The sequence below is a fragment of the Anabrus simplex genome, chromosome 1, assembly GCF_040414725.1.
Source record: "Anabrus simplex isolate iqAnaSimp1 chromosome 1, ASM4041472v1, whole genome shotgun sequence".
Classification (NCBI taxonomy): domain Eukaryota; kingdom Metazoa; phylum Arthropoda; class Insecta; order Orthoptera; family Tettigoniidae; genus Anabrus; species Anabrus simplex.
Window position 1 is genome coordinate 276,560,587 of NC_090265.1, and position 25,856 is coordinate 276,586,442.

At 37.4% G+C, this 25,856-nt stretch overlaps 2 protein-coding genes across 3 annotated transcripts in view; one reads left to right on the forward strand and one right to left on the reverse strand.

Moving 5' to 3' along the window:
* Nucleotides 1-25,856, forward strand: part of LOC136886934 (1-phosphatidylinositol 4,5-bisphosphate phosphodiesterase gamma-1-like) — a 737,826-nt gene that overhangs the window by 415,439 nt on the left and 296,531 nt on the right. The window lies entirely within an intron of this gene.
* Nucleotides 1-25,856, reverse strand: part of LOC137503702 (ras guanine nucleotide exchange factor R-like) — a 101,649-nt gene that overhangs the window by 14,257 nt on the left and 61,536 nt on the right. Inside the window, exon 2 of the mRNA XM_068231057.1 lies at nt 18,579-18,680. The gene's annotated coding sequence lies outside the window, so the exon portion shown is untranslated. The remainder of the gene's footprint in view (nt 1-18,578; nt 18,681-25,856) is intronic.

Below are 25,856 nucleotides of genomic sequence, written 5' to 3' on the forward strand. Positions count from 1 at the left end.
CTGAGACGTGAGACCACCTCTGTCTTTGATTTTTATTAATGACGTTAGTTGAGATGGACTCTGGATACTACTGTACCAATTTTATCAACACACTCTTGGCATGGCATGTGGTCTTCGACAACTCTTACCAAATAGCCTCCAATGTATGCCATTGCAGCACTCAACGGACCGGTCACTAGGGTTCCATAACTTATATTTGGTACCACCTACACAACAGAATAAGGAAAGTATTATCATCAGAACAGGAGCAATAATAATAAGTAATTTAATTTTTGCTGTCACATGGTCTGCGTATTTACTGTACCATACCTTGTCTGCTTATTGCTTTAATCCATAACTCCCTAGTTGACTCTTGGCAAGGAAATTCATGGAAACTACTTCCAGGAACTTTATTTCTAAAGCCTTGTTTACAAAACGGTACGTAGCACCAGTGTAATATAATTGACGTATTTTAACAATACCGTTTTCCCGTTTTGTCAGTGTGTGAGTTAAGCCGAATGTGTCAGGTTCCAAATCATCCTCAATTTACAAGAGTTTACCCATTTCACATCTGATGGTAAAATTATATTCTGTGACGTTTGCAGCAAAGAGGTGAGTGAAACTTGTTTTATATTCCCCCTAACGAATTATAATGAATTTAGCAAAATCAACATGGTATTTTCAATAATGCATATTAAGATAAGTAAAACTGCAGCTGCCTAAAAATATTGTAGAGCCTATTTGAGAGAGTGTTTTAGGCAGCTAAAATAACATTTTAGCACCTAAAAATCCGAGGTCTAGTAATCACTATATCAAGTTCCTGTGGTGGTTGGAAGTGTAGTGTGTTGTCTGAATATGAAGGGAAAAGTGTTGGAACAAGCACAAACACCAGTCCCCGAGCCAGAAGAATTAAGTAGACATGATTATATGATTATAATTATCAATTCGGCCGGCAATCGAATCCGGGGACTTCTGAATCGAAGGCCTCTACACTGACGATTCAGCCAAGGATTCGGACAAAATAAAATCATTATTGAGTTTCATTATTTCTACCAGTATTAACATTCAACTTTCGTAGTAGACGTCACCAGTAAGCATACAACGTGTAGAAATACCGCCAATCGAGGTGTTCATGTGAGGTTGAATTGCAGCGCCTCTAGCAGCAAATACAGCATCCATAGGGCGGACAGCTATGAGTGGCTATTGGGCAGGCTTTGTATTCCTTGTAGGCTAAGAACAATCTGATTCTTTTACTCATGGCCATTTGGAAGGTCTGATCGTCGCAATATTAACTCATGACCTACTTGACTGGTTATATCTGCATTTTCTATCTAGAATATACTCTTTCATTATATAACCTCCGTCATTTTTATCGCGATGCATGGCAAGTATTAGGGATGTAACTCCCGCTCATGACGCAAATCGGGCAATGAAATGGTACAAAAGGGACCTTGACCGTATCCAACAATGGGTTGAAGAAAATAATATGAAGGTTAATGGAGGCAAATCAACTGTTACAAATTTAAAAACAGGAGTTTTAAAACTGAATTTGAATATACTTTGGATGAGGTAGTTATCCCAAAAGATGGCAAGTGCAAATACTTAGGTGTGAGATTTGAAAGTAATTTGCACTGGTAGGGTCATGTTGATGACATTGTTGGGAAAGCATACAGATCGTTACATGTCATAATGAGGCTACTTAAAGGATGCAACAAAGAATTAAAAAGAAAAGTTACTTAAGTATGGTTCATCCATTATTGGAATATGCAAACAGTGTTTGGGATCCTCGCCAAGAATACCTAATAAAATTAGAAGGAATTTTAGCAGAAGCGATTGGGGTAAATTTTCATTCATTGGGAAGGGCGTGAAGGAGTGGAACAGTTTACCAGGGGGTAGTGTTTGATCCTTTTCCAAAATCTGTACAGATATTCAAGAAGAGAATAAACAGCAACAGAGAAAATAAATGACATGTTAGAGGGCATTCGACCAGTGCAGGTTATTGTAAATAAAAAATGTGTGTGAATAAATGAATTCCATCCCCTGGTCTATGGAGTTTGGACAGCCGAAGTAGGGGACTGCCTGTAGGGGTGAAGTATAGTGGGGACTTCGAGGGCCCTGGGACCGCTACGGTAGCTGTGAAGGCCCTTCAGGAACTCTGAAAATCGGTGGCGCTCTGGTTCAGACGCAGCAGGTCGATATGCTACTCAGGTTCCAAAACGAGTGAACAATAAATAAGTAAATAAATGCAATGTATATTTTAATCTTATACCTGTTGTATAGTATTATTTGAATAATTTCACATACTGTATATGAGTTGACTATGTTTGTAAGTACAGGAGATATTAAAAGTAGAATTTTGTAAACAATGTAAATTTGTTAAGGATGAGCTGTGTGTTCAATAGAAAAAATATGTTAGTGTAAATTGTATTGTAGAAAAAATTTTCTTCTTCTCTTGTTAATTTAAAATGTAGTGCTTGACAATAATGTATTTTAGTGTACCATTTGCCACTAAGGTAGACACCTCATTTGCAAATAAAGAGAATTTAATTTGATTTGATTTGATTTGATTTGATTTGATTTGATTTGATTTGATTTGATTTGATTTGAAGTAGAAGTGCATGCCGCAGGTCTCCTTCCGTAAATGTCCTGTCAATGAATGAATGAATGAATGAATGAATCAATCAATCAATCAATCAATCAATCAATCACTACTGATCTGCATTATGGGCAGACGCCCAGGTGCCAGATTCCCTATCTGTTGCTTTCCTAGCCTTTTCTTAAATGATTGCAAAGAAATTGGAAATTTATTGAACATCTCCCTTGGTAAGTTATTCCAATCCCTAACTCTCCTTCCTATCAATGAATATTTGCCCCAATTTGTCCTCTTGAATTCCAACTTTATCTTTTTTTTTTTTTTGTGTGTCGCACCGACACAGATAGGTCTTACGGCGACGATGGGACAGGAAAGGGCTAGGAGTGGGATGGAAGCGGCCGTGGCCTTAATTAAGGTACAGCCCCAGCATTTGCCTGGTGTGAAAATGGGAAACCACGGAAAACCAATTTCAGGGCTGCCGACAGTGGGGTTCGAACCTACTATCTCCCGAATACTGGATACTGACCGCACTTATCTTAATATTGTGATCTTTCCTACCTTTTAAAGACACCACTCAAACTTATTCGTCTACTGATGTCATTCCATGCCATCTGTCCACTGACAGCTCGGAACATACCACTTACACATTATAATTCTCACGTTAGGTCCATAAATGTACGTAAATACAAAGTATGTTACAATTGTTATTTTTAATATCCCCCTATTCAATACAAAGAGATCTAGTAAATTAAGAATTAAATCTCATTATAAAATGTTACAAGGGACATGTTTTGCCCATATTAAGGGCATCATCAGCCTCAAACTCAAATCTGTATGGTGAATAATCAGGATCCTGATTGTTCTTACAAATCATAAAAAGAGGATATCAATGTAGGTGTTTGTCAAACATAAAATTATTAGAATGTCCTTGGTTAAAATTGTAGTATCAAGCTGCATGTCAGAAGTTAACAAGATTACACTTTCTGGAGTGCTGAGTCCATGCGCCCAAAACCTGTTGGGGGTAGAGCAATGAACAGCTCAATATTTATAATGAAATAGAAATGTGTTTCCTTGAATACTCCTATTGGAGGATAAGACAAAATAAAGCTGATAGACTGTTAAAAATGTTAATTTTGTATTTTAAGATAAGACAACTGTCTTCTTAAGTAGGTAGCTGTTCAGCTGTCTATAGTCTTATTTAACTGGCTTGAAGGAGTGAAAGTCAAATGTGGTACGATAAGATAACAGTCTTCTTTAAGTAGTTGTGGGAGCAAGGAAAGGTATTTGGCTGTCTATAGTCGTATTTATCTTGCTTGAAGAAGCAAAAGTCGAAGGTATATTGACGTTGATAGAGCTTTTTGGTGTGAAGTCTGTAACAAGAGGAGAGTGAATGCTTAGGCAAGGAATTTTTGAAGGGGATGTGGGTGTTAAAAAAAGACAACATGGAGAATGTATAAACACTTAGCCTTTCATCTGTAAAAATGTAAATCAGTTATGGAAAGGTTAGTTAAAGAGAAACAACGTTATGTGTATGTTCATTTATTTCTTTGACTGTTATGGTGTTAATCAGTTGCTATGGTAGCATTGAATGACTGACACTTGTGCTTCTAGTATTGTATTGATGTGAGATTGGCGAAGGAGGGTGTGGTGGAGGGGAAGGGGGTCGGCGGAGCGTTAAGTTTATGTGTTGTTGGTTGTGAGAGATTTGCGTGGTCGGATAGGGAGGGAGTCGTGTTGAGTTGCGGGAGATTTGCGGGGACGAACATGAAGGGAGTCATATTAGTTAAAGTTAGTGGAGGTTCTAGAGGATGTTAATTTAAGATTTTTAAGAATGTAGTTATGTTTTGAATTTAGAGTTTGCAATAATTTGGGTAAACTTTCGTATAATGGATTTTTGACTTCAATTAAATCATTGAGGTTTAGACTTTTGTTGTAGTATTGGTCCAAAAATATATAGATGGTTTCAAGTTCATTCATCAACTTTCCTTTGTCTACTCTTTTAATAATTGTGAGGTCTTTTTCTATCATTGTGAAGTGATATCCTGTTTCTTTCATATGGGAACTCATAGCTGAAAATTTATTGTGCTTATTGGCATTATAGTGTTCTAAGTACCTAATTTGAAAACTCTGGCCTGTTTGACCAATATAAGAGACGTTGCATTGCGAGCAGGGGAGCCTGAGCCTGAGTAAATATTTTTCCTTGAATCGACTGTGTTGTGATTTAAAATAATTTTTGGTTAGTGTTTGTTGTCCTAAAAGCTATACTGGTACTTTTGTTTTTTATTGGGTTCAAGACCTGGTGAAAGTTTGGATTGTTGTAGGTGAAGGTAACGAATTTGGATTTTTTGAGTTTGTCAGGGATGAGGTTTGTTGTTAATTTGAATTTGACCTTATTTATTAAATGGTTAATCATTTCAGGTTTATATGCACTGATTTTTACTAAATCCTTTATATAATTTAGTTCTGTTTCAAGGTTGTGATTAACACCATAACAGTCAAAGAAATAAATGAACATACACATAACGTTGTTTTTCTTCAACTAACCTTTCCATAACTGATTTACATCTTTACAGATGAAAGGATAAGTGTTTATACATTCTCCATGTTTTCTTTTTTAACACCCACATTCCCTTCAAAAATACCTTTCCTAAGCATTCACTCTCCTCTTATTACAGACTTCACACCAAAAAAGCTCTATCAACATCAATATACCTTCGACTTTTGCTCCTTCAAGCAAGATAAATACGACTATAGACAGCCGAATACCTTTCCTTGCTCCTACAACTACTTAAAGAAGACTGTTATCTTATCGTACCACATTTGACTTTCACTCCTTCAAGCCAGTTAAATAAGACTATAGACAACTGAACAGCTACCTACTTAAGAAGACTGTTGTCTTAAAATACAAAATTAACATCTTTAACAGTCTATCAGCTTTATTTTGTCTTATCCTCCAATAGGAGTATTCAAGGAAACACATTTCTATTTCATTATAAATATTGAGCTGTTTAATGCTCTACCCTCAACAGGTTTTGGGCGCATTGACTCAGCGCTCCAGAAAGTGTAATCTTGTGAACTTCAGATATGCAGCTTGATACTACGATTTTAACAAAGGACATTCTAATAATTTTGTGTTTGACAAACACCTACATTGATATCCTCTTTTTATGATTTGTAAGAACAATCAGGATCCTGATTATTCACCATACAGATTTGAGTTTGAGGCTGATGATGCCCTTAATATGGGAAAAACATGTCCCTTGTAACATTTTATAATAAGATTTAATTCTTAATTTACTAGATCTCTTTGTATTGAATAGGTGGATATTAAAAATAATACTTTGTATTTACATACCACTTAGTCGAGCAGCTTGTCTCCTTTCTCCCAAGTCTTTCCAGCCCAAACTTTGCAATATTTTTGTAGCGCTACTCATTTGTCGGAAATCACTCAGAACAAATCGAGCTGCTTTTCTTAGCATTTTCCCCAGTTCTTGAATCAGGTAATCGTGGTGAGGGTCCCATACACTGGAACCATACTCTAGTTGGGGTCTTGCCAGAGACTTATATGCCCTCCCCTTTACATCCTTACTACATCCCCTAAATACCCTCATAACCATGTGCAGAGATCTGTACCTTTATTTACAATCACATTTATGTGATTATCCCAATGAACATCTTTCCTTATATTAACACCTAGGTACTTACAATGATCCCGAAAAGAAACTTTCACCCCATCAACGCAGTAATTAAAACAGAGAGGACTTTTCCTATTTTGTGAAACTCACAACCTGACTTTTAACCCCATTTATCATCATACCATTGCCTACTGTCCATCTCACAACATTATTGAAGTCATTTTGCAGTTGGTCACAATCTTGTAACTTATTTATTACTCTGTACAGAAGAACATCATCTGCAAAAAGCCTTATCTCTGATTCCACTTCTTTACACATATCATTGATATATACAGGGTTATTCACCTAACATGTTACACAGAAATTACTTCTAAACCATTAAAGATATCGGCATTCTGTTTTCATATTCGTAAATGGTACACAGGACCTTGTAAAATAACGTGCTACTTAGTCTCATGGGGTGATTAATAACTGAGATATTGATACTAACTCCATATTTTTAAATGGAATGGCACAAATTCATACAGCTGGCCTAAAAGATCAACTACATACAAGTTCAAATATGTAAGTATTTTTAAAATCGGACAATTACTTTTTGAGATATAAATAAGAAGAGCATGCATGGTTTTGCTGCCGCATCAGATGGCGTGAAGTCGGGGCAAGGACATATTGAGGCGCAAACTGCTTCCTGGCCTTGATTCCAGCCACAGAACGGATACCAGGCATGTACTGTAAACATAATGTGATGTACCGTAACATACCCTGGGTGTGCAACGTTATTGTATGACTGGCGAACACACAACAAGGAAGGGAGGTTAAAGTTGTATTGTTTTGTTTTTACATGTAATAGGTTGCACTCAGTTTAGCGTTTTTTCTCACGGATGGGAATGGGAAGGATTTGGAAAGGAAGTCGGCCGTAGCCTATCACAAAGGTACCTATCCGGTATTTGACTGGTGTTGAACATGGGACACCATGGAAATCACTTTCAGGTTGGGCGAGGCAGGACTCAAACCTACGCTCTCCCAAATGCACGTTACAACAGTCGCGCTGGAGCTCTGCGGAGATTAATGGGTGTAAAATAAAACATAAATAATAGTGTTGGTGCCATCTCACCACGATCAGCTCTGACCATTCGCTTTTCTAGAAGGAGGTCTTCCGGTGTTTTATGTTATGTTTATTTCTCAACTCATAGAGTAGTATGAACTGTACACTAAAACCAGTGACAATTATAGCTTTCGTTATGTTCCTTTCAAGGCAAAATACTTATTTTATTCCTTTTAAACACATCAACCCTTTCTGTTCTGTCATGTGTTCGTCTGTCATACACACTTTGCAAACCCATCACATGTATACGAGGTGCTTACATGCCTGGTATCCATTCTGTGGCTGAAATCACTTCCAGGAAACTGCTTGCGCCTCAATATGTCCTTGCCCGACTTCACGCCATCTAATGCGGCATGCAAAACAGCACATGCTGTTCTTATATCTAAAAAAGCAATTGTCCGATTTTGAAAATACTTACATATTTGAACTTGTACGCAGATGAACTTTTAAATCAGCTGTATGAATTTGTGCCATTCCATTTAAAAATATGGAGTTAGTATCAATATCTAGGTTGTTAATCACCTCATGAGACTGAGTAACACGTTATTTTATAAGACCCTGTGTACCATTTACGAATATGAAAACAGAATACTGATATCTTTAATGGTTTAGAAGTTATTTCCGTGTAACATGTTAGGTGAATAACCCTGTATATAAGAAAACATAAAGGTCCAATAATACTGCCTTGAGGAATTCCCCTCTTAATTATTACAGGGACAGAAAAAGCTTCACCTACTCTAATTCTCTGACTTCTATTATCTAGAAACATAGCCACCCATACACTCACTCTTTTTGGCACCCATACACTCACTCTTTTGTCAAGTCCAATTGCACTCATTTTTGCCAGTAGTCCTCCATGATCTACCCTATCAAATGCCTTAGATAAGTCAATCACGATACAATCCATTTGACGTCTTGAATCCAGGTTATCTGCTATATCTTGCTGGAATCCTGCAAGTTGAGGTTCAGTGGAATAACCTTTCCTAAACCCAAACTGCCTTCCATCAAATCAGTTATTAATATTGCAAACATGTATAATATAATCTGAAAGAATGCCTTCCCAAAGCTTAAATGCAGTGCATGTCAAACTTGCTGGCCTTCATTTTCAGCTTTATGTCTATCACCCTTTCCTTTATACACAGAGGCTACTGTTGCAACTCTCCATTAATTTGGTATAGCTCCTTCATGCAAACAATAATCAAATAAGTACTTCAGATATGGTACTCTATCCCAATTCATTGTCTTTAGTATATCCCCCGAAACCTTAACAATACCAGCTGCTTTTCTAGTTTTCAACTTTTGTATCTTACTGTAAATGCCATTGTTGTTAGAGATAAATTTTAATACTTCTTTAGTATTAATCATCTCCTCTATCTGGACATTATCCTTGTAACCAACACTCTTTACATACTGCTGACTGAGTACTTCTGCCTTTTGAAGATCCTCGCATACACACTCCCGTTGTTCATTAATGATTCCTGAAATGTCCTTCTTGGAACCTGTTTCTGCCTTAAATTACCTACACATACTCTTCCATTTTTCACTAACATTTCTATGACTGCCAATTATGCTTGCCATCATGTTATCCTTAGCTGACTTCTTTGCTACATTCAATTTCCTAGTAAGTTCCTTCAATTTCTCCTTCCATAGCCATTTCTAACTCTATTTCTTTTCAACCTGCACCTACTTCTTAGTCTCTTTACTTCTGTGTTACAATATAGTAGATCTTTACCATTCCTTACCACCTTTAAAGATACACTTCTATTTTCACATTCCTCAACAACTGCTTTAAACCCATCACCGAGTCTGTTTACATTTTTATTTACCATTTTCCTCCGCTCATAGTTACTATTTTTAAAAACCCTCATTCCTGTTTTATCAGCCATATGGTACTACCTAATAGTCCTAATTTTAATACCTTCCTTTATTTCACATTTATTTTTAACTACCAGTACCACAAAAACAGCTTTGTGATCACTAATACCATCTATTACTTTGGTTTCTCTATAGAGCTCATCTGGTTTTAGCAGCACCACGTTCATAAAATTCTTCCCTCTAGTTGGTTCCATCACTTTCTGAATCAGATGCCCTTCCCATATTAACTTATTTGCCATTTGTTGGTCATGATTCCTGTCGTTTGCATTAGCTTCCCAGTTGATATTTGGTAAATTGAGATCACCCGCTACAATCACGTTCCTTTCCATGTCGTTTCCTGCATAGCTGATTACCTTATCAAATAATTCTGTATCAGCATCAGTCTGTACACTCGAAAGACATCAAGCTGCCTATTATCTTTACAGAAGAGTCTTACACCTAGAATTTTATGTTTGTCATCTTTAACTTTTCATAGCTTATGAATTCTTCTTTCACCAGAATAAATACTCCGCTTCCCACCATTCCTATCCTATCTCTATGGTACATGTTCCAGTTCCATAAGAAGATTTCTGGATCTATTATGTCATTTCTCAACCATGATCCATCTTCTATTACAATATCTGGTAAGTATATATATCTATTAAATTACTTAATTCTATTCCTTTCTTTGTTACTTCTACAGTTCAACACTAACATTTTGTATGTCATCCCTACTTGACTTCCAGACCCTGTTCCCTTATCACCGTTCCCTAGACACCCCGTTTCCCTGAATGTACCTCCCTATAACCATTCTAGACAATCTTCCTAACTTATACGTATCACTGCACTTCCTTAAACATCACCCATGCTGCATTTACCATTTTCTTCGTAGGTATTATGTTATTGTACTTTGGAAGCAAAATGTTAATTTATATTGTGTATTATATATTTTATGTATAGTAGGATAGCACAGTAGCATAGTAATTTGTTTCAGTCCTTTTTTTTTTTTTCATTTAATCAGTATTCTAATATTTTTATTTTATGTTATTTATGTATTTCACTGGTTAATGTAAGAGAGGGACACGTGTTGCTAACCTTGACAGTTAAAATAAACCATATCTATCTATCTTACATTCCAAGAACCTACATTCATCAAGTTGTTGTGGCTTTTGTAGCAAGGATTTCGCAAACTAGTGACCTGAGGTACCTTGCTGCTTGTTGGATTTTGTTCCCTGCCAGGTCTTGGGTATCGAAGCCCATGATCAGTAAAAAGATCACCATCTTGACTCCTATACATGGTTGCTTAATTTGGGATATAAGTTGATGCAGTGGTTTCCTGTTGCCTTCTGCAATTTTTTTTTTTTGTTTTTTGTTTTTTTTGTTCAGCTGCCCCTAACATGGAGAACAGATGCTGCATGATTGGTTTCAATTTCATTTCCTCCTCTGAGGGACTATCACCCTCTTAAAGGGACTCATCCACCCGAAGTCGTTGGTCCCTTTAGGTGGTCGAGTTATGTACCGCCGGCACTCGGCATTGAGACGCTGGCTGTGTGGTCCACTCCATTACCGTAACAGGATGAAGCTGGCCACACAGGCAGATACGTATTATTCTTATTGAATGTTGAGAAAAAATTTTATTCTTTTTTGTAGAATCTCTAATGTGATTGGAATTTGGTCTATTTTGGAATTTGGTCTTTTTTTAATTTTGTTGATAATTCTGTCCATATAGTTTCTGTTATAGCCATTATTAGCTGCTTTTTCGTAGATTATATTCATTTCTTTTTTGAAAATTATTTTGGAAAGGGGAATGCTGCAAGCTCTATTAATCAATCTGAAGAACATAGCTCTCTTGTGGGTTTCGGGGTGATGGGAGACTTTTTTTTTTTTTTTTTTGCTAGGGGCTTTACGTTGCATCGACACAGATAGGTCTTATGGCGACGATGGGATAGGCAAGGCCTAAGAGTTGGAAGGAAACGGCCGTGGCCTTAATTAAGGTACAGCCCCAGCATTTGCCTGGTGTGAAAATGGGAAACCACGAAAAAACATTTTCAGGGCTGCCGACAGTAGGGTTCGAACCTACTATCTCCCGGATGCAAGCTCACAGCCGCACGCCTCTGCACTCACGGCCAACTCGCCCGGTTAGACCTTTTTTAATGCTGTTTATTGTCTGGGTAGTTTTCTGTATATTTTAAAAGAGACACAATTATTATTTCTGGATACTGTAAAATGAGAGAATTCAATGAGCTATTAATTTCTACTGTAAATTTAATAAAGTCTATTGTGTTAAACTGTTCTAGATCTGTACGTCTACTAGTAATCTATTGATCGACGATAGCAAAAAGTTTGGTGACATATCTAACCACCACCCCCCCCCCCCCCAAAAAAAAAATGCAAAACAATGCCAGCAGCTGCTTACCATAGCTATTCAGTTGCAGACAGTCTCTGTGTAGCTGTCCGGCTCCATGGCTAAATGGTTAGCGTGGTGGCCTTTGGTCACAGGGGTCCCGGGTTCGATTCCCGGCAGGATCGGGAATTTTAACCATCATTGGTTAATTTCGCTGGCACGGGGGCTGGGTATATGTGTCGTCTTCATCATCATTTCATTCTCATCACAATGCGCAGGTCGCCTACGGGTGTCAAATCAAAAGACCTGCATTTGGCGAGCCGAACTTGTCCTCGGACACTCCTGGCACTAAAAGCCATATGCCATTTTTTCTGTGTAGCTTTTTTCATACATACACCATTCAGTGGACACCAGCGAGGCAGCGAGTACTTATTTCTCCATTTCAACTAGCCCTGTTACTTTCTCATTCCAAATAATGTTTACACAATTTTCTTTCTTTTTAGACTCCCTCTTCTAAACCACCACTCCTACAACTTTATACTGTATTTCAAGTTCACTGCCACATTACTTCAACATATCCATTATCTTTTACAAATTCATTTTTGAGAGGAGATCCCCTAACTTTAAGAAAATAAAAAGCTAGATATCCATCTGAGACTGATACATGTTCTTTGAATTTTTGTTTATTTTACATCTTGTTATTCTAATGTTTTTGGTAATGAGTAGACATGGCTCTGCATAAAACATTTTCTTGGTTTTTATGTCTATCAGTCAACTTCAAGGACACCATGTTTAAAAATGTTGATGATGTTTTAATGAAATTTTAATGTGTTTTATCGCATTGTTTCTCTTGTAATTCTAAATGTAACATTTGTCACCTCTTACATCAAGACCAATAATTATAAGGACTTTTAATTAATATATATATCAGATGTCCAACAATATTGGATATAACATGGACAACAGTGTTCCTAAATACAGTGTTTACTCATATTTTTTAAACTTATTTCTTTTAATGTATGTTTTGTAATCTTAAAATATTTTTCTAATAGCTGAAAAATAGGGACAAAACATGTACCAAAATAATTAGAATATAATAGTATTTCCCGCAGGCAAATACATTGATTAGTATTGGAAAGATGGACTCCCCTCAATTTTTAGTTACCTCAAAAATTATTTGTCAATACAGACTTTAAATATGATATTTATTTCATGTTAGATATACTACATGTACTGAATAATACCTAATGAGTTGAATGTTTATTTTGAGAAGATCATCAAAGCTGCAGGGGAGGATTCATTCACATCAGAGATACTGAAAAGCAGTGGAGAAATAATTTTCGAGGCATTAGTCCATGAATTAGTAAAATTTGGAAAATTGAAAAGATCTGCGATGAATAGAAAACGGCAATGATTCACCCATTACACAAAAAAGGTGAAAAAACATATATCGGCAATTATCACGGCATCTCTATTTTAACTATATTGAGCAGATAGAGAGTTTCAAGAGAGTCCTGAAATATTGCACTTCAAAAGAGCTGGTAGTTGTCTTTGTAGATTTCCAGAAAGCATATGATTCAGTTGACCACGAAGTGTTAATTGACATCTTGAGTGAATTTGGAGTGGATGGCAAAACGTCAGAAATAATTTTTCAAGCAGACCCTAACTCTCATCCACTATGAAGTATAATTCATGGGTGAATTCTCCAAAGAGTTTGAAACAGGAGTGATGGACTATCACAGACTCTCTTTAATTGTGTGTTGGAAAAGGTTATCCATGAATTGGGAACACAACTTAACAAGAAAGGCATACTGAACAACGTACACATTAGAAGTTCAAAGAACCATGTCAAGATTTACTGTCTGGCTTTTGCTGATGATTTAGTATGTTTTGCTTTATGGATCACTTTAGTAGTTTTTATTTATTTACTTATGGTTCATGGTGTGGGTTACTGTAGTCACGTCCTACTTCGTGAACCATGGGCAAAGGCTGAGTGGCCTAGTAAGTTGTCCTGAGAGTCAGGATACCAGTTGCTAGGGAATGGGAATGGGCATCTTGGACATATTGTTTTTAAATAATTGCATTGGAGATCACAATTATTAACCAAATTCTCAATATCGGAAGTTACTGTGTTCCAGAAATTAATGGATTTTAGAAAAAAATGGCTCCTATATTTTAATCTTCAGTTTATATTTGTGACTCAAATTTAAAGCCATATTACAGTTGATTCAATCAACCACAGCATTTTGAAAACAATTTTAGCCAAACTTTCAAATTGTAGTTACTATGTTTTGGACGTCAATGTAATTTAGAATTAAGGGTTACTCCAATTCAACATTGTAATTGTGAAAACAATTTTAACCAAAATTTTTAAATTGTAGTTACTATGTTTTGGACGTCAGTGTATTTTAGAATTAAGGGTTACTTCAATTCAACATTGTAATTCATATTGTCATACTTTTAATGTGTACATAATTCCTATGTTTTTTACACATTATTACTAAACATGGATTTATACTCAAGCAAAAAAATTTGTAAAAACAATCCAAATATGACAAGGCTTAACCTTGAGACAATTATGTAGGCTGAAGATGCTTGTAAATAAAGCGAAACATGTCCCTGTAAATTCATTGTTGTAGTATTATGAACTAGCAACACAAAACCAATTTGTATTGAATAGGTGGATTAAAATAATCACTATATTGTAAGCAATTACAGCAAATTTCAATACGGGTCTAATCATAAGATTAGTTACATGTAATCTCGCAGAGTGTCGCATATTGTCTCTACTGTATTTGCACTTAATTATGAATACAATAAATTTCCCGCTTCACAGGAAGATAATTTAGCGATAATCGATATACTATACCTTACCTTTCAATATATATTGAAAGGGTGTAAAGTCGATTGTGGCATTGATTATCAGATTTTATTGCCGCAAATCACTTCGAATCTCCGTTGTGAACTTCAAATGATGCCATTCCAAATAATTTCTTAAATTATTTCGCGAGTTTGCTTAAAAATAAATAGTTTTGTGTTTTTGAGCCAAATTTGTAACAATTCACGAAAATTTTGTCATTTTGCGCTTTGCAAAAAACAGGTGCCTCTAATGATCGGAAATTGTATTCTCTACAACATTTGTTATGTAGTACTTTTCGATAGGATCAATAACATAGGTAATTAAAAATTAAATTTTAGGCACCTTCCCCAAAACTACCATTTCAACCAGGGTGAATATAATTATTTATAGCATAGACTATAATTCCTTATTCCCCAACTTTAAATACCAATTTTCATTAAATTCTGTTTACCCATTTTCTCGTGGCTCAGCGTTGACATGGACTTAGCAGCAAAAATCCAGATTCATGGATATCTCTGTTATCACGGCCAGTACGGTAAAAATATAGGGGCATAAGTGATTGGAAATTTAATATTATATAACATTAGTTATGTAGTATTTATCGATAGGACCACTAATAACATAAATATTTGAGAAGGCCTTCTCCTAAACTACCATTTTGCTCAGCGTGAATAAAATTATTTATGGCCTTGATTGGAGTGACTCATTCCCCGACTTTACGTACTGATTTTCATTAAATTCTCTTCAGGTGTTTTCTTGTGATGCATGTACATGCAATACATACATACATACAGACAGACAGAAATTATGGAAAATTAAAAAGTGCATTTCCTTGTTACTGTGGATGTGACCAATACAGAAATACCAATTTTTTTCAAATCTGAGCAATGTGTCTGCTGTTACTTCATTTAGCATTAATTCCATTTCTGAATATTTTTTACTATTTGACTGTACATGTTTGTGTTATAAATTCACTTTTCTTGTTTTGTCCATTTTAAGTATGTTAAAATTTAAAGAACTCTAATATCGCTACCTGGTTAACAGTACAATTAAAGTGGTAGGTTGTCATATTTTAGCGTATGAGAATTCAGGTGATTTTTCTTTTGATAAATGCTTTATAATAGTCTTATCCTCGGTTAACAGTAAACTAAAGAATGATCAACCTCTGAGTCAACATTCTCCATTATAGAATCTCTTGCAATAAGAAAATGATGTTTCTTCCATTCTTTTCATTTTTTTGTTTTGGTTGGGCCATTTAATTTTTAGCAGCTACATTCCTTGTTTTCTCTGCTTATGTGAAAGGCAAACTTAGGATTTGAAATAGGCTTCCTGAGACTATATTTTCTTTGCATGTACAAATATAGTGAGTCTCTGTGGCTCGACAGGGTCTGACATGTCCGGTAGTCCAACATTCAGAGAAAGTTCTAAAAATCTCTTTTAAAAGAAAGAAAAACTAACAAAAAAAAAAAGAAAGAATAACAATTTTATTTTCCAGGATAGGCATATTGATGTGAAAGATGGATTTCAGAGAAATGAATTGTGGGTGTAAGTTGCTATTCATTGAATAAAATATATTTTTCATTTATATGTCTTTTATAAATGTTTTTTTTTTACAATTTGCTTTACGTCCCACCTACACAGGTAGGTCTTATGGCAATGATGGGATAGGAAAGGGCTATAAGTAGGAAGGAAGCAGCTGTGGCCTTAAGGTACAGCCCCATTTGCCTGGTGTAAAAATGAGAAACCTCGGAAAACCATCTTCAGGGCTGCCAACAGTGGCGTTCTAACCCACTATAGCCTGAAAGCAAGCTCGCAGCTAAGTGTCCGTAACTGCACAGCCAACTCGGTTGGTCTTCATAAATACAGTATTTTTTTTCTTTTAACATGTGCTGTTAGCGGTAAACAGTATTGTTCATGTTTTTCAATAAATTAAACGCTTTAATTTATTTATTTATTTATTTCATTGAACATCCAGTGATCTCTATTATCTAATAAGGCCCGGTTCCATATGTTTCATACTGGAGAGGAACTGTTGTATATTTTGATTTCAATTGCTTGTCTGGGCTTTAGACCTAACATTTACTAACTCCTTTGTTCCTGCTTTTTCTTCTTTCAAGCATCACATTTCCACTTGCTCATTTTCCAAATATATGGGAAGCAGATTTTTAATTTTCTCATTAGAGCTAATATTGCTTTCGGTTATTTGCTTGCCATATCCTTTCGAGTGATTTTCTCTGACTTCTAATTCATCTGTAATGACGCTATTATAATTAATCTTCTCCAAACTGCTGTTAGTGCACATTTGTCACTCACTTATACATAATATAAGATGCATATTGCTGCTAGAATTCAAAGAATTTCCTGGGTTTTCTGATACAAGAGGAGCCTCCGTGGCTCAGGCGGCAGCGCACCAGCCTCTCACCGCTAGGTTCCGTGGTTCAAATCCCAGTCACTTCATGTGAGATTTGTGTTGGACAAAGCAGAGTCGGGACAGGTTTGTGTGATTACACATTAGAAAAATCGTACAGACGTTATTAAAGACACATAGATGATTTATTGATGCACAAACATTTTTTTAAAATCTGAGATAGATGGATGAAAAGTTGCTCACATTGTGCATTATTCTACCCTCATTAAACAACAAAGAACATCTAGATGATCTCCAATTAGCTAAACGTGCTTTTATCAGGAGAGCTGGAAAGTGTATTGAATTCATTGGTGAGATTTTTGTACATGTGGCAGGCTGAGTAACTCAGACAGAAGAGCTCTGGCCTTCTGACTCCTAGTTGACAGGTTCTATCCTTGGTCAGTCTGGTGGTATTTGAAGGTGCTCAAATACCCCAGTCTTGTGTCAGTAGATTTACTGGCTCATAAAAGAACTACTACAGAGCAAAATTCCAGCACCTCGACGTCTCCAAAAACCGTAACATTAGTTAGCGGGATGTAAAACCAATAATTAGTATTATTTTTGTATGTATACTGTAAACTATTCCAAAGGGCATAGGTTTGTGCATCAGTATATCGTTTATGTTGAACTATTGTGTATTATGTAAGGTTTTTGAATCAGTAAATCATTTGGGTTGAACTTTGCGCATTATAGAGTTTTTACAGCAACAGATACATCAATAAGTCCGTTGTGGTGTGTCTTTAATCCTTTTTGAAAGATTCTTCTTTGCATCCCATACTAAAAGATGTAACTCCACATATCTTGCTTAATGGACATGTTTGACCTTTTATATTTGAAGTAGAACATTCTACTGCCTCATGAAGATACAAACACAATGACCGATCAGTATCGGAAGAGGGAGATAAGGACAAACGTGAAAACACAAAAGGACAAGGACAGTCTTCACATCTTTATACGAGGGTTGGAACTTAAATAGTGGCAACACTACTGTGGAGACGCTATGCAACGGAATCTAATATTGTCGCTGATAGCACACGTTGGTTTCATACCTACCTTACGTCAGAGCAAATGGACTCGCCCTTCCCACATCACCTGCGTGCGCACAAGCGAGAGAAACACAGTCACTTGTGAGCTAGCAGTCTAACGTAATGTTGTCACTATGTTTACCAAAGAGGAACAATGGAGTTGGATCAAGATTGAATGTACCAGAGGTCGTACAGCACGACAGTGTCATCAAGGTCTTCAAGAGGCTTGCGGGGAATCTGCATTGCCTTACAGAACAGTGGCACGTTGGGTAAAAGCCTTCAACGATGGTCGGCAAACTGTGGCGGACATTCATCAGGCAGGTCGTCCTACGAGTGAAGAAGAAGTGCACGCTCTTGCCGCATTACTGGACAGTGATCGAAACTAGACGATTCGTGGGCATTCACTTCAGAACTGTTGCAGAGATTCGACAGGCAGTAGACTGCTCCATTCACACCAGCAACAGAACAGGCCCTGCTAAATGTATACTACGACCTCCACATCGCTGGCAATGGGTTATACACAACGCTGGTGACTATATTGAAGGACAGTAAACGTTGCTAACATGTAACTCTTTTGTATCTGTTGTAAATAAATAGTTGCCACTATTTAAGTTCCAACCTTCATACACTGTTGTCTTCTCATAGATAGGTTCTCTCCTCATCAGTCCCATTTATATCAAGTGTAAAGCTATATGGTGCACTGAATCATTGTATGGAAAATTGAATATCATATTAGTGATATGTGTCAAAAATCTCTACATAGAATTAATACTCACATTTGTGGATTGGTGCGATGATGGGATTGGTTCCGAGGCAGTTATTGGAGACGCATTTCCACAGCTCAATATTACATAGACTGTCGTGAGAACAGATATAATCTGAAATAAAATTATCCTCATTTCAGAATTAATGAAATAGCAATTTGCAACAAAAACTTAAGTGAAGGGAGTATGAGCCCTAGTAACATGACATACCCATCTTCATGCCTGTGCAAAACTCCAGAACAGTATGAGTGTATCATAGATACATATTACAGAAGCCATATACTATAATGGTTTTTCCTTATTGATGTGCTATGTCCAAAACACATTCTTGAAATGGATCTTGTTTCTTCTGTGACAAGTAATGTTCTTCTTGCATAATGTAACCTAGAAAAATATTTAGGAGAGCACAGATGATTGTAACAATAATAATGTTATTGGTTTTACATTCCACCAACTACTTTTACAGTTTTTGGAGATACCATGGTGCTGGAATTCTTTCCCCATGGAGTTCTTTTACATGCAAGGCTGGTATATTTGAGCACCTATAAATATCACCAGACTGAACTGAATTCAAACCTCCCAACTTTGGCTCAGATACCATTTCAGTCACTCAACCTTGCTCAGATGATTATAAATGATGGCATTTTTAGGATAATCTATCATCAACTTTTGTGCCTGCTCATCATTCTTAATGTATTCCTGTTACCTATATGCAAGTAACTTAAAATGATGGAAGAAATTCATGTGTAGTGGCTGACAGCTGATTTGTGTTTTTTGGCACCTGTCTGACCTGATCACAAATCAAGAAGAAATAAGGATTTTCCTTGCAACTGTGATTTAAGAATATTTCACAACCAATCAATCATGAGATTAGTTGACATTAAGCCCCTTTGAAGAACAAGCATCATCATCATCATCATCACCACCACCACCACCACCATCAAACTGTCACACAATTTGTTCTTATTACTTCTGAGAGGGTATAGGAAGTGGTTTGAATGAAATCCAATGGGTAGTATTTTTATGATGAGGAGTAATTTTATGTAATTAATTTAATTGCAAAGCCGCACCAAGACTGGATTGACTTGATGGACAGACTGTCGCAAGGCGACGATAACTCACTCTGTACAATGGTAGTTCAGTAAGAAATTCTGTATATAGGAGGTTGGGAACATGCCGCTATGCTTTATATTCTTGCTGGGAGGTTCATGACTGTGCAAATAAAGATGGCTGACAGTATGGGCAGGCTCTGTGACCTAGGCAACGCCTTGAATAGAAAGTAGAGTTCACATCTTTTTCGTGGTTTCCGTGCTAGTGATGGCAAAAGAAACAAAATGGGTGCAATTGGTAGATCCAGTGGAATACTAATTAAAAACTATTAAAAGGTACATAATTTATCAGTACATACATTGTAAACTGCGCTGAATTACATTTAAAAACATATAATTAACAATATTGTTGCTTTCCTTGCAGTCGCTGTTGCTTTCTCCGTCAAAATAATGTCTCCAAAAAGCGCATTGTTTGGTAGATCTACCAGCGGAGCAATAAAGAAAAAACTATTATGAGCCACGTGTTCCCATGATTCCCACCAACATGCCACTTCATTTAAAAAAAGACTGCAGTTCCCTGATCGGCTTATGTTCTCATAAACCATCAAGAAGGTACAAGGTTAATCTTTTCAAGTGTGTGGATTAAGTCTGGAAAATCCACGCTTTTCATATGGTCAGTTATATCTTGCATGTTCACGAGAGCGACAGCCGAAAAGTTAATTTGTTTTTGCAGAAGTTGGAAAGACCAAAAAAAAATTATATCCCAAAGCACTTGAATAAACTTTTTCAAATTTAACTTACTGCACAAAATATCATTCTGTAATTTATTTTGTATATATAAATGTGTCTGATTTCTATATGTGTACCTACTTAGAAGGAGGCATAGCAAAAATGAGTAAAACAGTGGAAAATAACTGATAATAATATTAAATCCATTGTTTATGTGTTGCTGAGATGAACTCTGGATACCATTTAAATCCATGTTCAGCCTCCATTGGGACAGGAGCTGAGATGGGGTGAAAAGTAAATACTGTAGTCTAAAATGACCGAGATTAGTGTTGAATGCACAGATTTTGGGTTCGCAAGGCTGATTGGCGACAGCCTTAATGACAGTTGGTATCGTGTACACCATATCTAGAGCGCGAGAGGCAAATACATACAATTATCACTTTATTTTCTTTAAAGGATCTGATACTTCCCAGTCAATTCAAGCTTCCACATGGACAAAGATTTACTCGAAAATGAAATAATTTAAAACTTGAAATCGAACACATATAAATAACTTTGAAATTACATAATAAATTGTAAAATATCAATCAGTGTCTCAATATTGAATTTTACAAAAAATCATTTCACACATAATTAAGAAGTAATATAAATTTTGAAGGTAAATATTAATAAAAATAGTCAAATTTTGTGCACCACCAAGATTTGTTTACCACCACACACCCTTGATTGCTACAATTTCAAACCATATTTGGTTGTGTATTAGATCTGCCAGTATCTGCAACACATTTTCCAAATCTGCCAGCAGGTTCCCAAAGCATTTAAACAGTTTCTGCCCTAATTCTCCTGGTATGGTCACAGGAGGCCAAATTGTATGCATGAATGTGTGACTAATGCAGTGGGCTCCACAGTTGGTTTTGGTCTATAGGACCATGGAGTCCTCTCATTGGTTGTCTGTCTGTTAGGTCATCAGCCTAGGGACTGGTGGGATCCTCAAAATACACCGCCAGAGGTTATGCGGCTACATGGAAACCGCAAAAACCGAAGGTGGTGCCAAAATGAGGCATACTAGGCACGATGAGAACTGAGGTAGTTTGCCTTTGCTTCCTCGCTGAGTCAAAAAGGGCTATTGCATTACAACTAATCCTATGAGTAACACCTTTCATAACACTCAGATGCACTGGTTGTGCTCCAAATGTCATTACAGCACCACTCATACCTCAGCAGCTTCCATACTGTCACAGCCATGGATGAGACTGGGACTTCGGTGGAAGCTACATTTTTCTTTGGCCTGTGCCAAGAGGCAGATGCAAAAAATAATACATCCATCAAGAAATGACACCAGATGGTCTCACTTGTTATGTATTGTTACATTTCCTATAAAAAGTTATGAACTCTGTTTGTGATGGTAATATCCTCTACTGCAGTGGTTCTCAATCTTTATTGTTCACAGCACACTATCTTTTGTAGTGTCTGGCTTGATGACTAAATGGTTAGCATGCTGGCCTTTGGTCCAAGGGGTCCCGGATTCAATTCCCAGCCAAGTCGGGGAATTTAACCATCATTGGTTAATATGGATGGTTCGCGGGGGCTCTCTCTCTCTGTGTGCGTGCGCGTGCGTGGTTGTTTTTTTTTTTTTTTTCAGCATTAGAATTCATCCTTGGTATGGCCCCAGCTTCACAGATGAACTGTTCACCTATAGGCATCAACTTCAAAGACCTGCATCAGGCCTTTCTAGAGACCACCGCCATTGTTATTCTTTGTAGTGAGTTCCCATGGCATGCTAATGTACAAGTGAGAAACAATGCAAGAGAGTCAGTCTTGTGCACACACAGATTGCTTTAACCAGTAAGATTTGGAGGTTGGTAGCTACAACCCTATATCTTCTGTGTTATAGCATGTTTTGAAGTTCTTTGTTAGTTTGACACACATTATATGTGATCATTTTGCTACTTTTTAACCAAAGTTCAGTATGGATACCTTTCTGGACAAAAGGTGGAAAGTTGAAGATAAGTCAGTGATAGAATCTAACAGTAACGAAAATGAGAATGAACTAATTCCAAATGGAAGTATTGGGAAAGCAGTATAGAGGGAAAGCAAAGGGATAAGAAATGCCAGAGTCTTCTATCTATAAAACAGGAAGTGCCTGTATGTGTGTCTTCATTTCCATCAATCATCAATGATCTGCATTTAGGGCTGTGAACCAGATGGCAGATTCCCTATCAATTGTTTACCTAGATTTTTCTGGAGCGTTTTCAAAGAACTTTGTAATTTGTTAAGTACGGAGCCATACTTTCTAGTGTCGACTGAGTTAAATGTAACCTAAAAGCTCTTCAGTCTGTCGAACACAACCTGAATGAACATACAATTTTAAAAAAAACCTTTCCCTGTACCTCATCTTCCCTCTGTTGTTCTACCTGCAGTGACTCATACAAATTTTTTACAAACACCTGTTCTGAATTCTGCACCTGAATGGAGTCACAGCCACCAATTTCCTTCCCCTTGTGTTCTACAATTGCCTCTTTCCTTCCCACCCCTCTTGTACTTCTACTGTATCCTGTACATTGTTTTAGAGAGGCCTACATTCCTTCATATCCTCTGAAAGAGTCCTAATTACCTCCCTCAAACTCTCCAACTCGTCCCTCATACTCCTTAATGCCTGGCCGCACCCACAATTCCTACACCTGCATTCTTTAGCCATTATTTACGGAATAATGAAAAATGCGTTTTGTCTCGACGCCTGATAGGTGAACTGCACGTCTGTGAGAATGTGGCTCTACCTATGATGATTTCTAATACTGAAGACAGCACACATACGCAGCCCCCGAACCATCGGAATTAAGGTTAAAGTACCCGGCCCGTTTGGGAATCGAACTCAGGATCTGTTGAACCAAAGGCCAGCACACTAACCTTTTAGTCATGGAGCCGGACATAAGAAGAAGAATGTTATTGGTTTAACGCCCCACTAATTACTTTTACGTATTTCGGAGACTCCGAGGTGCCGGAATATTGTCCCACGGAATTTCTTTTATGTACCGATAATTCTACCGGCACGAGGCTGACGTATTAGAGTACGGTAGTTCCAAGTACCACCGGACTGAGCCGGGATCTACTCGCTAACTTTAGCTCAGAAGGTCAGCGCTCTGCCGTCCGAGCTACCCTGCCGGTTCTGAACATTGAGAAGGATTGTCCGAAATGTTTACATGAGCGACTAGTAAGTTTCCTGAATATCTTGTGTCCTCCTACTTCAGGTGTTAGGAATTCCACTGAAAGAGGGCAGACTTACCTGTGATACTGCCATGCCACGGTTTACGGAGGGAGACTGTCCTGAATGCGAGTGTCTCGCCAGTTCGTCCTGTCCTTTCTTTTATAAACGCTTCTTCACGCCATACAGCGTTGCCAGTGATTGTCAAAATCTGTTCATTGATACACTATTCCTGGCTTTTATCCTATATTATGTATTTATTTATTTATTTATTTATTTATTTATTTATTTATTTATTTATTTATTTATTTATTTATTTATTTATTTATTTATTTATTTATTTATTTATTTATTTATTTATTTATTTATTTATTTATTTATTTATTTATTTATTTTACGTCGCACCAACCCAGACAGGTCTTATGGCGACGGTAGGATATGAAAAGCTTAGGAGTGGGAAGGAAGCGGCCGTGGTCTTAATTAAGGTACAGTCCCAGCATTTGCCCAGTGTGTAAATTGAAAACCACGGAAAACCATAGCCAGGGCTGCCGACAGTGAGGTTCGAACCATAGAGTTAGTAAATAATACACTAGAGGTACCACTGGCGCTGCAGTCGCGTGCGAAGTTGAATGAGTGTGCTGCATTAAAAATTGTCCTTAATAATACACTCCACTCCACTATTGTCTCTTTGATGTCCATTCCTTAAACGCTTAAATTGTCAAGAAAAATATAAGTGCACTTCCGATACCACTATCGAGACTTCGTTACCAGTACCTACGTGATGCGCATTTACTATCCAGCCCACTATTTTCCTCTGTACTTCTGAACTAAGCTTCGGTAGTCGGCCAGTTCTTGGTTTATCAATATCGTGTGAAACTTCTTATATAGTTGAACAGTGTTAAATATTGTCGTTCAACTTCTATTTTTTGACTCTGCAATCCGAGCGTACGTTTTGCCTTGATTGAATGAAATGAAATGGAGTATGTCTTTTAGTGCCGGGAGTGTCCGAGGACAAGTTCGGCTCGCCAGATGCAGGTCTTAATTTTACTCCCGTAGGCGACCTGCGCGTCGTGATGAGGATGAAATGATGATGAAGACGACACATACACCCAGTTCCCGTGTCAGCGAAATTAACCAATTGTGGTCAAAATTCCCGACCCTGCCTGGAATCGCACCCTGGACCCCTGGTATCCTGGTATCCGCTGCTTTACGTCCGATGTTAACTGTACCGTACTGTAGTTACTAAGGTGGAGTACTGGCGACGTGCACTGTCACACTGGATAGTAGAATGCGCACTGAACAACTTACCCTTGGCAGACAACCCATACTGCATTTACTAGCATAAGGAAAGCGTTCCAGTATTTTTGTCCTGGTAGCAAGCAGTCCTATGAGCAACTATGGACTGCTTTTACCTATAGGAAGCATGTTTTAGATAGAATACACTTTAGAATATCCTTCTTGATACTTGTAGGGAAGAAAGGGAAGGATACTGTTTCGAAAGCAAATGAACAAAACCTCTCAATCTGCGGTGAATATAAGATCATAACTTCAACAACACTTCTGTTCTGATACTTATGTTCGTGACTGTAGATACATAGCGCTTCTCAGACCCTGTCTGGAGATAAATGACCTCAGGCTAGCCAACCCCTCTACCAAGGTGACCTCCAGTTTAATGAAGCTACCTGACCACGTTTTACAGGAGTCGAAAGGAACGCCTATTTTGGATACCAACTTGTACTTGTCTTCCCGCATACTTAGCCATTACCATTTGGAAAAGTCGATTGGATTGTGTTTGAATTATGTATTTTATTGATACTTTGTAGGAAGCAATATTCCACTTTCCCCGGAGTTCCAAATTATTGAGAAACTTAGGAATGCGGTCACTGATGAGAAAAATCTATTACTGGCAAAGAGCACGGTTTAAGATTGTATACGAGATGAGGTATGTACATTACACCCTCTGTATTAAATGGGCCGAGCTCGATAGCTACAGTCGTGGAAGTGCGGCCGGTATCCAGTATTCGGGAGATAGTAGGTTCGAACACCACCATCGGCAGCCCTGAAGATGGTTTTCCGTGGTTTCCCATTTTCACACCAGGCAATTGCTGGGGCTGTACCTTAATTAAGGCCGCTTCCTTCCCATTCCTAGCCCTTTCCTGTCCCATCATCGCCATAAGACCTATCTGTATCGATGCGACGTAAAGCAACGTTTAAAAAAATGTATTAAATTGGAAGCATTTTGGCCTCTAGAGTCTTCAGAATTGTCCAAACAAGCGCCCGAGTTACCCCACTCCAGTACTCTGCTTTCCA